Raw genomic sequence first — 16,217 nt, forward strand, 5'->3', positions numbered from 1 at the left:
TCACCCATATAGTGTTCTCTTATATAATAAGACAACGCACTTTTATATTCATTATATGGATATATTGCCTTCCTCATATTTGCCACACCACCTATAGTAGTTTTTGGACACGCTGTCTCCCATTCGGGTATATTCAATTTACTTTGCCACTCACCCATATAGTGTTCTCTTATATAATAAGAAAACGCACTTTTATTTTCATTATATGGATATATTGCCTTCCTCATATTTGCCACACCACCTATAGTAGTTTTTGGACACGCTGTCTCCCATTCGGGTATATTCAATTTACTTTGCCACTCACCCATATAGTGTTCTCTTATATAATAAGAAAACGCACTTTTATTTTCATTATATGGATATATTGCCTTCCTCATATTTGCCACACCACCTATAGTAGTTTTTGGACACGCTGTCTCCCATTCGGGTATATTCAATTCTCTTTGCCACTCACCCTTATAGTATTCTCTTATTTAATAAGAATACTAAAATACTTCTCATATTATAGATGTAATCTATTAACTTCTCAATATCCATACGGTTTATGTATGGTATTGACAAAATCCTATGCATTTGCATAAGATTTATTTTGCCACAATTTATAGTACTAGTGCCGCCCTCACTAGGTATAAATATCTCATTTCGCTAGTAGTGTATGGGCAAATTCTACTAGCTATTCTCATAAATATGTCACTTATATGCCATATCTATACAATTCATGCACTTTTATATGTATATTTGCTATATTATACATTATTATGCCTTATAGGTATTATACCTATAAGCCACATCCATACGATTGCTTAATATAAATATATGTATAATTTTTTATACATATTTTTTTTTTATTTATGTATGGTTTTTTATTCATATCCATATACTGTATTCACTTTTATATGGATATGATTGGCGTTTTATATAGTATTGACAAAATCATAAGTTTGACCAATACGAGGAGAGGTCCGCCAACGACCACCTCCCTATAGGTGTTTTTGGACACGCTGTCTCCCATTCGACTGCTTACTATACTAGGGGCTACCCGCTCCGTATGATATTCTCTCATATAACAAGAGAATGCAAGAAATATTCGTATTTTATGAATATAATCCATTTATTTTTCAATATCCATACGTTTTACTTAGTTTTTTGTACGGTATTGACAAAATCCTATGCATTTGCATAAGATTTATTTTGCCACAATTTATAGTACTAGTGCCGCCCTCACTAGGTATAAATATCTCATTTCGCTAGTAGTGTATGGGGAAATTCTACTAGCTATTCTCATAAATATGTCACTTATATGCCATATCTATACAATTCATGCACTTTTATATGTATATTTGCTATATTATACATTATTATGCCTTATAGGTATTATACCTATAAGCCACATCCATACGATTGCTTAATATAAATATATGTATAATTTTTTATACATATTTTTTTTTTATTTATGTATGGTTTTTTATTCATATCCATATACTGTATTCAATTTTATATGGATATGATTGGCGTTTTATATAGTATTGACAAAATCATAAGTTTGACCAATACGAGGAGAGGTCCGCCAACGACCACCTCCCTATAGGTGTTTTTGGACACGCTGTCTCCCATTCGACTGCTTACTATACTAGGGGCTACCCGCTCCGTATGATATTCTCTCATATAACAAGAGAATGCAAGAAATATTCGTATTTTATGAATATAATCCATTTATTTTTCAATATCCATACGTTTTACTTAGTTTTTTGTACGGTATTGACAAAATCCTATGCATTTGCATAAGATTTATTTTGCCACAATTTATAGTACTAGTGCCGCCCTCACTAGGTATAAATATCTCATTTCGCTAGTAGTGTATGGGCAAATTCTACTAGCTATTCTCATAAATATGTCACTTATATGCCATATCTATACAATTCATGCACTTTTATATGTATATTTGCTATATTATACATTATTATGCCTTATAGGTATTATACCTATAAGCCACATCCATACGATTGCTTAATATAAATATATGTATAATTTTTTATACATATTTTTTTTTATTTATGTATGGTTTTTTATTCATATCCATATACTGTATTCACTTTTATATGGATATGATTGGCGTTTTATATAGTATTGACAAAATCATAAGTTTGACCAATACGAGGAGAGGTCCGCCAACGACCACCTCCCTATAGGTGTTTTTGGACACGCTGTCTCCCATTCGACTGCTTACTATACTAGGGGCTACCCGCTCCGTATGATATTCTCTCATATAACAAGAGAATGCAAGAAATATTCGTATTTTATGAATATAATCCATTTATTTTTCAATATCCATACGTTTTACTTAGTTTTTTGTACGGTATTGACAAAATCCTATGCATTTGCATAAGATTTATTTTGCCACAATTTATAGTACTAGTGCCGCCCTCACTAGGTATAAATATCTCATTTCGCTAGTAGTGTATGGGCAAATTCTACTAGCTATTCTCATAAATATGTCACTTATATGCCATATCTATACAATTCATGCACTTTTATATGTATATTTGCTATATTATACATTATTATGCCTTATAGGTATTATACCTATAAGCCACATCCATACGATTGCTTAATATAAATATATGTATAATTTTTTATACATATTTTTTTTTATTTATGTATGGTTTTTTATTCATATCCATATACTGTATTCACTTTTATATGGATATGCTTGGCGTTTTATATAGTATTGACAAAATCATAAGTTTGACCAATACGAGGAGAGGTCCGCCAACGACCACCTCCCTATAGGTGTTTTTGGACACGCTGTCTCCCATTCGACTGCTTACTATACTAGGGGCTGCCCGCTCCGTATGATATTCTCTCGTATAACAAGAGAATGCAAGAAATATTCGTATTTTATGAATATAATCCATTTATTTTTCAATATCCATACGTTTTACTTAGTTTTTTGTACGGTATTGACAAAATCCTATGCATTTGCATAAGATTTATTTTGCCACAATTTATAGTACTAGTGCCGCCCTCACTAGGTATAAATATCTCATTTCGCTAGTAGTGTATGGGCAAATTCTACTAGCTATTCTCATAAATGCCTTCTTTATGCCATATCTATACAATTTATGCACTTTTATATGTATATTTGCTATATTATACATTATTATGCCTTATAGGTATTATACCTATAAGCCACATCCATACGATTGCTTAATATAAATATATGTATAATTTTTTATACATATTTTTTTTTATTTATGTATGGTTTTTTATTCATATCCATATACTGTATTCACTTTTATATGGATATGCTTGGCGTTTTATATAGTATTGACAAAATCATAAGTTTGACCAATACGAGGAGAGGTCCGCCAACGACCACCTCCCTATAGGTGTTTTTGGACACGCTGTCTCCCATTCGACTGCTTACTATACTAGGGGCTGCCCGCTCCGTATGATATTCTCTCGTATAACAAGAGAATGCAAGAAATATTCGTATTTTATGAATATAATCCATTTATTTTTCAATATCCATACGTTTTACTTAGTTTTTTGTACGGTATTGACAAAATCCTATGCATTTGCATAAGATTTATTTTGCCACAATTTATAGTACTAGTGCCGCCCTCACTAGGTATAAATATCTCATTTCGCTAGTAGTGTATGGGCAAATTCTACTAGCTATTCTCATAAATATGTCACTTATATGCCATATCTATACAATTCATGCACTTTTATATGTATATTTGCTATATTATACATTATTATGCCTTATAGGTATTATACCTATAAGCCACATCCATACGATTGCTTAATATAAATATATGTATAATTTTTTATACATATTTTTTTTTTATTTATGTATGGTTTTTTATTCATATCCATATACTGTATTCACTTTTATATGGATATGATTGGCGTTTTATATAGTATTGACAAAATCATAAGTTTGACCAATACGAGGAGAGGTCCGCCAACGACCACCTCCCTATAGGTGTTTTTGGACACGCTGTCTCCCATTCGACTGCTTACTATACTAGGGGCTACCCGCTCCGTATGATATTCTCTCATATAACAAGAGAATGCAAGAAATATTCGTATTTTATGAATATAATCCATTTATTTTTCAATATCCATACGTTTTACTTAGTTTTTTGTACGGTATTGACAAAATCCTATGCATTTGCATAAGATTTATTTTGCCACAATTTATAGTACTAGTGCCGCCCTCACTAGGTATAAATATCTCATTTCGCTAGTAGTGTATGGGGAAATTCTACTAGCTATTCTCATAAATATGTCACTTATATGCCATATCTATACAATTCATGCACTTTTATATGTATATTTGCTATATTATACATTATTATGCCTTATAGGTATTATACCTATAAGCCACATCCATACGATTGCTTAATATAAATATATGTATAATTTTTTATACATATTTTTTTTTTATTTATGTATGGTTTTTTATTCATATCCATATACTGTATTCAATTTTATATGGATATGATTGGCGTTTTATATAGTATTGACAAAATCATAAGTTTGACCAATACGAGGAGAGGTCCGCCAACGACCACCTCCCTATAGGTGTTTTTGGACACGCTGTCTCCCATTCGACTGCTTACTATACTAGGGGCTGCCCGCTCCGTATGATATTCTCTCGTATAACAAGAGAATGCAAGAAATATTCGTATTTTATGAATATAATCCATTTATTTTTCAATATCCATACGTTTTACTTAGTTTTTTGTACGGTATTGACAAAATCCTATGCATTTGCATAAGATTTATTTTGCCACAATTTATAGTACTAGTGCCGCCCTCACTAGGTATAAATATCTCATTTCGCTAGTAGTGTATGGGCAAATTCTACTAGCTATTCTCATAAATGCCTTCTTTATGCCATATCTATACAATTTATGCACTTTTATATGTATATTTGCTAATATTATACATTATTATGCCTTATAGGTATTATACCTATAAGCCATATACATACGATTTCATTTTTTTATTTATATATGGTTTTGTATTTATAACCATATACCGTATTTACTTTTATAAGGATATGATTGGCGTTTTATATAGTATTGACAAAATTATAAGTTTGACAAACACTTTTTTAAGTCTTTTAGTTAAAATTGTCATTTTTAATTGACTATCTAAACACTAGATATATTTGCACATGGAGCAAAAAGTATAAAAATTGGTCGCGTCACTAATAATATCGCGATACATTTTTACTACCATCAAAATACCACATACGTTTATATGTCCTCTTTATTTAATTTGGTTTCTAAACCTCAGGAATAGTTTTAATTATATGTGCGCTCTAAGTTGAATGAATTTCTTGAATCTCTTTACTTGAATTTCTAAGACTTAAAAATATTTATAAATAGATGTCCTATTGCATAATATTTTTTTATCGCTTCACTTATAAAATAACGATCCTGCCTTTCTACCTTTGAATAAACATTCATATAAACATGGAGAAAAAAACGTTCGCGTCACTAACAGTATGTGACGATAAAATTTTGCTAACATTAAAAGGAACATATTTTTATATGTCAACTCTTAGTTGAATTGGTCTATTGCTTAAGATTCTAGACCTTAGGAATATTTTTATATTATATGTTTGCCAATCTTCGCGTCACTAAAAAGATGACGATTCATATTGTTATTATTAGATGGTCGAGTTGTACTTATATTGATATGTTAATCAAATTGGTCTCTTACTTGAAAATCTAGACCTTAGGAATATTTTTATATTATATGTTTGCCAATCTTCGCGTCACTAATAAGATGACGATTCATATTGTTATTATTAGATGGTCGAGTTGTACTTATATTGATATGTTAATCAAATTGGTCTCTTACTTGAAAATCTAGACCTTAGGAATATTTTTATATTATATGTTTGCCAATCTTCGCGTCACTAATAAGATGACGATTCATATTGTTATTATTAGATGGTCGAGTTGTACTTATATTGATATGTTAATCAAATTGGTCTCTTACTTGAAAATCTAGACCTTAGGAATATTTTTATATTATATGTTTGCCAATCTTCGCGTCACTAATAAGATGACGATTCATATTATTATTAGATGGTCGAGTTGTACTTATATTGATATGTTAATCAAATTGGTCTCTTACTTGAAAATCTAGACCTTAGGAATATTTTTATATTATATGTTTGCCAATCTTCGCGTCACTAATAAGATGACGATTCATATTGTTATTATTAGATGGTCGAGTTGTACTTATATTGATATGTTAATCAAATTGGTCTCTTACTTGAAAATCTAGACCTTAGGAATATTTTTATATTATATGTTTGCCAATCTTCGCGTCACTAATAAGATGACGATTCATATTGTTATTATTAGATGGTCGAGTTGTACTTATATTGATATGTTAATCAAATTGGTCTCTTACTTGAAAATCTAGACCTTAGGAATGTAATATATAAAGGATTAAAAATTCGCCACAAAGCCAAGCAAACAATCAATGCATACAAATAGATTGTTGGTTGAACTTTATATAAGAAGTTCAACACAACAAATAAATTATGCAATTTTATTATCGAATCATCAAGCAAAGGATAAGCTTCAGTGGATCGCAGTATGGCAGCTGCTCAACCACTTACAACACCTTGCCTGTTACAAAAGTCGTTTACAATTGATTCTAGGCTTTGTCATTGTATTAAATAATGCTTTTATATGTAACTAGCGCGGCATCAGGTGATCAAAGATCCTCCCAATTTACTATGTTACAAATTACATTGGCATCACATCCATTGTCGTTTAAAAAGTAAATTATAAACTTTAAATGGTTTAGAAGCCATACAATGCAAATTGCCCCTTATTTATCATTGCAGTCCAGCACGGATACGACCTTAGAGGCGTTCAGGCATAATCCAACGGACGTAGCGTCATACCACTGTTCGCTCGAACAAGTATTGTGCCATTGGTCCGTACCTGCGGTTCCTCTCGTACTACGCAGGAATGCTGTCGCAACAACGTTTTGTCATTAGTAGGGTAAAACTAACCTGTCTCACGACGGTCTAAACCCAGCTCACGTTCCCTTGCATGGGTGAACAATCCAACGCTTGGTGAATTTTGCTTCACAATGATAGGAAGAGCCGACATCGAAGGATCAAAAAGCGACGTCGCTATGAACGCTTGGCCGCCACAAGCCAGTTATCCCTATGGTAACTTTTCTGACACCTCTTGTTAAAAACTCTTTAAACCAAAAGGATCGATAGGCCGAGCTTTTGCTGTCCCTGTGTGTACTGAACACCGAGATCAAGTCAGCATTTGCCCTTTTGCTCTATGTGTGGTTTCTGTCCGCACTGAGCTGGCCTTGGGACACCTCCGTTATTATTTGAGAGATGTACCGCCCCAGTCAAACTCCCTACCTGGCAATGTCCTTGAATTGGATCATACCTGAGTAATTGGAGTTATACCAAATTTTCAAATCAAAAATACATAAATGCACCGTTTTATTAAAGAATTTGTTTGCGATTATATAACAAACTCGTGATACTTTGATCAAGAAGCTTGCATCAAAACCCAATACCATAAGATATAATAAATATATCCGTATAATGGCTAGGAAATGATACACGTTCCATTTAATCAAGTAAGTAAGGAAACAATAAGAGTAGTGGTATTTCATTGGCGATACCAAACCGAGGTCTAATATCTCCCACTTATTCTACACCTCTTATGTCTCCTTACACTGCCAGATTAGAGTCAAGCTCAAAAGGGTCTTCTTTCCCCGCTAATTATTCCAAGCCCGTTCCCTTGGCTGTGGTTTCGCTAGATAGTAGATAGGGACAGTGGGAATCGGATCCCTCCGAACTTATTTAACGTGGCGTGTTCCACACTAAAGGGATTACAACCACGGCACTCACATATGCCCACTTTGGAGCATATAGTGCAGCGGGTCTAGGTTAAGCGCCAGACCAACGCCCCGGACTAGAAGCTATAGCTATGTACATAGCAACCACCCCAGTAGCAATTTAAGTACTTGCTTGTCGGGCAAGCACTTCCCCTTGCGTTGGGGCGAGATCTATCTAAAATCTCTACTGTTCTTTGGGTCGCAGCACCCGAGTTGTATAAACGCAACATCCACGTCGAGCCCGGGGACTCTACCCGCGATATAGGTGTCAACCACAGCCACCACGAAACTCCCACAAGGGGGCCGACCTCAATGAGCAGCCTTGGATAACTGCTCAACCCGTGGTACCGAAAATTACAGGCTCGGTGGGCCTCACCCCTTCAGCTCCGACAAGCTCGGATGGGGCAACCATGTCATATTAGTCGCCTCCTACGACAAGCAATGACAGACTGTGGCAGTATTCTTCGCTGCTACCACACGGCAGGGATGAGGACTAAGAGTCCCTCCTCCGGTTGAACGCCTCCTCGGCAAACGCTGTAAGCCTTCTGGTCTTCTCCTGATCCGCTAGTATGCCATCGAATCCAATCCATCTTTCGCCAACTTGCTGCACACCAAGTCCATCGAGGTCTCGCAAATCTTCATAGTTCGGGCAGTCGCATAGAACATGTTGCCAGTCCTCATATGGGTCGCCACATGAGCATGCGGCAGTGCCCGACGCTCTGACACCAAACAGAAATGCGTTTAGCGATCCATGTCCTGTAAGCAAGAATCCGGTACGCATCGTGAATCCAAAGTTAGGATCGCGATAGGCAAATTCGACATCCGGGATGAACTTGTAGGTCACCCGGCCGGATGACTCTACGCTATCCCATCTGTCTTGCCACGCGTGCAGTATGCACTGCTCAGTACGCACCTTCATCTGCCCTCGGCTAAGACTTGTGAGGTCCTCGCCATAACACAGATCGTACTCCTCCAACGGGTATCCACGCTTAAGCTTGTATTTGGCTTGGCGACCAAATCAAGCGGGGGAGCGCCAGCAAGAACCTGCAGTGCCACAGTAGACACTGTTCGGCAAACCGGGAGGCTACCAAGCAGGATGAGCCTCTGGCAAGAAAGAAGTCGCTTCCTGGCCACTACTTCCTGCGTCGTATCGACATACCATATCGGGGCACCAAATAGCACACAGGGTACCATGAGTCCGGCATAGATGGTCCGCTTGGCTCGAGGACTGAATCCCCAGTCTGCTCGAATCACACGCGCCAATGCTCCAACGACTCCGGTCATTCGCTGCTTGAGCGAGGTGAAGTGCTTGGAGAATTTCAAGCCTTCTTCGACCGTGATGCCAAGATACCGGCAGCTGCTTACATACGGCAAGCTTGCTCCAGCAAGCTTGACCGCTGGGGGCCGACTAAGCACACCCGAAGGATTACGTGCCAAAGGTGGGCGGGCGTTCTCCTTAAGCAGCATTATCACCGTCTTGCTGGTGGAGACGGCAACGCCGACTTCCATCCCCCACGCTTCTACGATGGACATTAGCTGCGCTCCTTTTGTCTCTAGCACGCTTCGGGATTCTCCCTCGACGAGAAGCAGCAGGTCATCCGCGTACGCGCTCAAGGCGCAGTACGACTCAAGGCGTCGGAGCAGAACGTCCATCAGCAAGTCCCATATAAATGGGCCGCTGATTGATCCCTGCGGACAGCCTCTAGTTACGGGAACATTAACTGCCTCGTAACTGCTTCGGATCACTGCGCTTCTGCCTGAGAAAAAGCTCTGCCACAAGCCCATCTCTCGGCATCCCAGTTCGGCTAATCGGCGCAATGCAGCACTCCATTCCACGTTGTCAAAGGCTCCCTTGAAGTCCACGAAAATTCCGAGCACGTATTTCGCCGGGCTGGCATGAACACTGCTCTTAACGTGCATCCAAGCGTCCTCCACACAACGTCCTTGGCGAAATCCGAATTGCCATCTACAGCCTTCCGGAAGAACTTCCCTCACACGATCCACCATAATGGCCTCGAGCACCTTGCCAAAAACCGGCAGCAGGCAAATTCCGCGATATGACGACGGTTCGCACTTGTCCTTGTCGGGTCCCTTGAGCAGTGCCACTACACGTGGACATTTCCACTCTGCGGGGAAGTACCCCGACCGGACGCAGTTTGAATACAGCACCGTCAGATGCTGAGGTATGGCACGCCACACAGCCTTGCAAATCGTCCCGTTGATACCGTCCATGCCAGGCGAGCGCTTGCTCTTCAACCTGGCGACACAAGCATCAACTTCCGAGACATTCAAGGGCGGTGGGATTTCCTCCACGGGGGCAATCGGTGCGTCAGACTCCGCAGCTGGGAAAAAGTTGCGGAGGAGCACTCGCGCACAGTCACTCCAATTGGTGACCAGCTCGCCATTCACGCGGAGGCACCCAATCTCCGTCCGTCTCTTGCGACCTCGGCACATCTTGTAGACGCGCCCCCAGGGATCGTGCGAGTTTTCTCCCACGATGCGTCTCCAGCTGTTCTCCTTGGTCCTCACGATAAGCTTCCTGTAGTCGGCTGTCGCAAGCCTCAGCTCCACTACAGTCAGCTCGGCCACGTCATCATGCTGATGGCGTCTGGCATCCTGAAGACGGCGCCTGAGTCTCCTGACTTGGCGGCGCTTTGCGCAAAGGTCAGCGGTCCACCAACTTACCCTCGTTCTCGGCTGTCCGGGCGTTCTCCTTCCCAACGCAAGGTCGCACACATCGTGCACCATCCTGCGGAGTCTAGACACTTGTTGGTCCAGCGGCAATCCTTGGAAGTCTTCCGGAATCTCGGCTGCCCTATTCACCAATTCCTGTTCGAACAGACGCCAACGTGCATTGGAGAAGTTCCAGGACGGTACCGGAGATAATCTCCCAACGGCATTCGCGGTCGAGGTGCTGGCCACAACGGAAATTACGTTGTGGTCACTCAATTCCCACTCGTCCACTCTCCACTCATATGTGGCTAGCATATGTCCTGCTGAGTTGGCGAATGTCACGTCGATATCGCTGTGCGATCTTATGTTATCGAACGTGTAGCTTTGACTAGGTTGGTTCAAGACCACCGCTCCCTTCGTCAGCATCCACTCGGACAGCAGCTCACCCCGGGAGTAGTTAGTTAGTCCCTCCGGTCGAGGAGGGAGTTTACTAAACCACATGGGGGACGCTGCGTTCGCGTCAAGTCCGAAGATTGCTGGAGTACTGCTGGCCAGCAGCAGGACAGAATCCAAGTACCTTAGGTACGACTGGAGGTTGTAGCTGTATTCATCCGGTTGCGGGTTCGGTCTACCATTTGGTCTGCTATCGAACTGGCAGTATGCGGCGCAAAGGAAGATTGAGCCAAAACTTCCTTTAATGCACACACACACGCCGTAGTTGTTGGTGAGCGGCTCCACTGGCATGCAGATGACATCCTGGTGGCTGACAAAGATGGCTGCCTTCCCTCGCCGATCGACGAAGCTTCGCACTCCATCCGGCAACACGTCTATCCTCTCGTCACCTGCGTAAGGCTCCTGAACCAGTGCGAACAGACTCTTGCTTTCAAGCAACCGGACTCCGAGCTCGATGGTCGCCGCTCGTCCTCGACCACAGTTTGCTTGGATGAACCTAAACATTAATGTCTAGAGTTCACCCTCGCAAGCACTGCCGCATATACGGGACATCCCGGGGACAGCATGTGGTGTCCCGACGGGTAGCCCTTAAACCGGCAGTTCCGGCAGTCCACCGGCTTCTGGCACTCGCGTGCACTGTGGCCAGTTTGTCCGCACTGTCGGCAGACATTCTCCTTATACCGGCAGTCCTTCACCTTGTGGTCGAAACCCACGCACCTGTGGCATGCGTAAGTGCGCACCAACGCCCGGCAGTTGTACGCAAACCAGCCAATGTACGCCTTGCCGCCGTCAAGCACGTCGAGGGCCGTGGTGCTGACTTCCAGCGTCACATTTACAGTGGCGCCATCCGCCTGCGACCACGATTTCTCTAGCCGCACCTGCTTTTTGAAGGCCTCCAGGTCCATTCGGTCTGCGAAGTTGTTTTTAAACAACTCGCTCATAAAATCAGCCGGTGGCGTCGCAGTATCAACATTGCTGACCAGAACTTTTGGAGTCTGAGCTGGGCTTTGCTTCACCTCCAAGCCAGCTTCTGCAAACTTCCTATTTGCCACAACCTTCCTTATTTCCCCGGACGACGGGGTGCGGATAATGGCACCGCCACGCGCCAGTCCTCTGACTTCGTGTAGACGGACTCCTAGTGAAGGAGCAATCTCCTTCCGCACCTTTTCAGCCAGCTGCTGCCCCGAAATATTCGGGTCTGAGCTGTGAACCACAGCCGACCAGGTCTCGCGCGGCTTCCTCGGCATCGGGACCGGCACGGCAGGGGGCATGACAGAGGACACCGGCAGGCTGGGGTACGCAGTGGCATACACCGAGGGCATATGGGCGGCTCCATGTTGGATAGTCGGCGGTGGCGGCGGTGGCGGCGGTGGCGGCGTTGGCAGCGGCGTCCTCTTCATTTGCTTCCACCGGTCCTCCAAAATCGCATTGCGCACCGTGAGCGCCGAGATCAGGGCCTCGTACTTTGCGGCGACTCTGAGTAACTCCCTCGTTGAGCTTCGTCCCAGGCAGGTGGTGACGTCCAGCACGATCTCCGACCTAATTTTCGCGATCTCCGCGGAAATTCGGCCGAGGCCACCTCTCACGATCTCCATTGCCTCGAGCTCCTCTACGCATTCTCCTTCTCCGGTGGCAGCGGCGCCAGCAGCGGCGCCAGCTGCGACGCCGACGCAGGCATCGGCAGAGGAGGCAGCGGGGACAGTGCCAGCAGCGGGGACGATGGCATCAACGGGAGCCGGCGGCGGCGGCATCTCCAGCGATGACAGCGTCTTCTCCACAAGTTGCTTCGGTCCACCACTGCCTCCGTCGATGGCCACATACTTGGCCTGTGAGGCATCCCTCGCAGCTGCACCTCTGCCACGCTTTCCCTTCGACCGACCCTGCCTATCACGGCTAACACTGCCGCTACGACTGCTCGCAGACTCACTGCCCGAGCATCCACCTGCCGTCTCCATCGGAGATGGAGCCATTTTCCTCCTACCACCAAACTTACTCGAGCAAGTACACTTACCCGATACGCAAGTTTAGCCGGTACACACACCCGCTAGAACAGCTGACTGCGAGAGAGAAAGCTCGCTCTCGCCGCTTTTGCTCTCACGAAAGTTCTCGCGGCTGCACTCACCCACGCGCACGTGTGGAAATTTTCCAAAAAGGAAAACGGCGATTTCCACTCTTACCGCTCACTTTTCAAAATTGTTTTTACACAGGCGTCTTCCTTGCACTAAACTGCGAATTTTAGTCCAATTTCGAGCTCTGTACACCCAGAAATAACTTTGAAATGACCGTTTGATTGGGACCACGAGAAAACACACGTCCGTCGTTAATCCATTCATGCGCGTCACTAATTAGATGACGAGGCATTTGGCTACCTTAAGAGAGTCATAGTTACTCCCGCCGTTGACCCGCGCTTACTTGAATTTCTTCACTTTGACATTCAGAGCACTGGGCAGAAATCACATTGTGTCAACACCCGCTAGGGCCATCACAATGCTTTGTTTTAATTAGACAGTCGGATTCCCCAAGTCCGTGCCAGTTCTGAATTGATTGTTAATTGATAATCGTTATAATTAATAAGAACTAATTGGTTTAACCCAATTAGTATTCTTAAAAATTTTAGCAAGAAAGTTCCACAATTGGCTACGTAACTAAACTATCCGGGGAACAAGTAACTAACATAAATGCTAGAAACTCTATTTACCCAGAACGAGCACATAAACCATGTTATTGTTTCCCAATCAAGCCCGACTATCTCAATCTTCAGAGCCAATCCTTATCCCGAAGTTACGGATCTAATTTGCCGACTTCCCTTACCTACATTATTCTATCGACTAGAGACTCTTCACCTTGGAGACCAGCTGCGGATATTGGTACGGCCTGTTGAGAAGTTTGCGTGTCCCCACCATAAATTTTCAAGGTCCGAGGAGAAAATATCGACACAACAGTATATGTCATGCTCTTCTAGCCCATCTACCATATCTCTCTGCGAAAGACTTCCATGGTAGTACGGCTATAAAACAGAAAAGAAAACTCTTCCGATATCTCTCGACGGCTTCTTTATGGTCGTTCCTGTTGCCAGGATGAGCACGAGGCCCATATTTAATAACAAACGGATACTCAACAGGTTACGGAATTGGAACCGTATTCCCTTTCGTTCAAAATTATTCAAGTATATTAATTTAGCTAGATTTTATATAATATATATATTTGTTTGGCATTTGTATTTTACTTGAAAATTTTCGGCTTTCGCCTTGAACTTAGGACCGACTAACTCGTGATCAACCACTGTTCACACGAAACCCTTCTCCACTTCAGTCCTCCAAGGTCTCATTCGATTATTTGCTACTACCACCAAGATCTGTACCAATGGCAGCTCCATGCAGGCTTACGCCAAACACTTCTACGCATACCATTGTACCTTCCTACTCACTAAAGTTTCAAAATTTATATTACAAGTAATATAAATCATCTACTTTAGCGGTAATGTATAGGTATACAACTTAAGCGCCATCCATTTTAAGGGCTAGTTGCTTCGGCAGGTGAGTTGTTACACACTCCTTAGCGGATTTCGACTTCCATGATCACCGTCCTGCTGTTTTAAGCAACCAACGCCTTTCATGGTATCTGCATGAGTTGTTAATTTGGGCACCGTAACATTACGTTTGGTTCATCCCACAGCGCCAGTTCTGCTTACCAAAAGTGGCCCACTGGGCACATTATATCATAACCTTGAACTTCATATCAAGAAAGTTAAGGTTCTTACCCATTTAAAGTTTGAGAATAGGTTAAGATCGTTTCGACCCTAAGGCCTCTAATCATTCGCTTTACCAGATAAGATTATTTTATATAATATTAAAATGCACCAGCTATCCTGAGGGAAACTTCGGAAGGAACCAGCTACTAGATGGTTCGATTGGTCTTTCGCCCCTATACTCAATTCTGACAATCGATTTGCACGTCAGAACTGTTTCGGTCTTCCATCAGGGTTTCCCCTGACTTCAACCTGATCAAGTATAGTTCACCATCTTTCGGGTCACAGCATATATGCTCAAGGTACGTTCCAGTTAGAGGCATAAATAATATAAATATCATTATACATAACTATATAGAACGCCCCGGGATTGTGTTAATTAGCTATAAATAGTTAAAAAACTAATCCCATTATTAGTCAAGTTAATTACGCTATTAGGTTTATATCCCAATAACTTGCACATATGTTAGACTCCTTGGTCCGTGTTTCAAGACGGGTCCCGAAGGTATCCTGAATCTTTCGCATTGTTAATCCTACAAGTGCATATAATAAACACAAAAATCAATGATAATTATGCCATTATATAATTCCGAAAAATTAACGCACTGTATTCATATAAATCTATCAGCACTTTATCAAATTAATAACATTTATTCTGTGTTAAAATGCAAGCAAATTAATTTGAATAAACTATAAGTTATATTTTATGATAAATTTGGTATGCTAATAGATTACAATGTCCTTATATGGAAAAAATGCACACTATTATCATAATATTGTTTAAATATTACAATTCTAATGATGAATTTTCCATAACGGATATTCAGGTTCATCGGGCTTAACCTCTAAGCAGTTTCACGTACTGTTTAACTCTCTATTCAGAGTTCTTTTCAACTTTCCCTCACGGTACTTGTTTACTATCGGTCTCATGGTTATATTTAGTTTTAGATGGAGTTTACCACCCACTTAGTGCTGCACTATCAAGCAACACGACTCTTTGGAAACATCATCTAGTAATCATTAACGTTATACGGGCCTGGCACCCTCTATGGGTAAATGGCCTCATTTAAGAAGGACTTAAATCGTTAATTTCTCATACTAGAATATTGACGCTCCATACACTGCATCTCACATTTGCCATATAGACAAAGTGACTTAGTGCTGAACTGATTTCTTTTCGCTCGCCGCTACTAAGAAAATCCTTGTTAGTTTCTTTTCCTCCCCTAATTAATATGCTTAAATTCAGGGGGTAGTCCCATATGAGTTGAGGTTGTGTATAACTTTTATATGCAATTAATTCTTTATATATAATGATAAAACATTTTATTAAATTCGTTATATTAATAATATCTGTATATAAATGGCATTTGTTTGATTTAACGAATCAACGAAGAATAATAATATTGTCAACGGTTTTCTATTTTCTAATCAT

The 16,217-nt window shown here is 41.2% G+C and overlaps 1 pseudogene; it reads right to left on the reverse strand.

The window, feature by feature from the left end:
- Nucleotides 1-6,591: 6,591 nt before the first annotated feature.
- LOC127011970 (large subunit ribosomal RNA) lies at nt 6,592-16,058 on the reverse strand (annotated as a pseudogene).
- Between the last annotated feature and the right edge of the window lie 159 nt (nt 16,059-16,217).

The sequence above is a fragment of the Drosophila biarmipes genome, unplaced genomic scaffold (genome assembly GCF_025231255.1).
Source record: "Drosophila biarmipes strain raj3 unplaced genomic scaffold, RU_DBia_V1.1 ptg000016l, whole genome shotgun sequence".
Classification (NCBI taxonomy): domain Eukaryota; kingdom Metazoa; phylum Arthropoda; class Insecta; order Diptera; family Drosophilidae; genus Drosophila; species Drosophila biarmipes.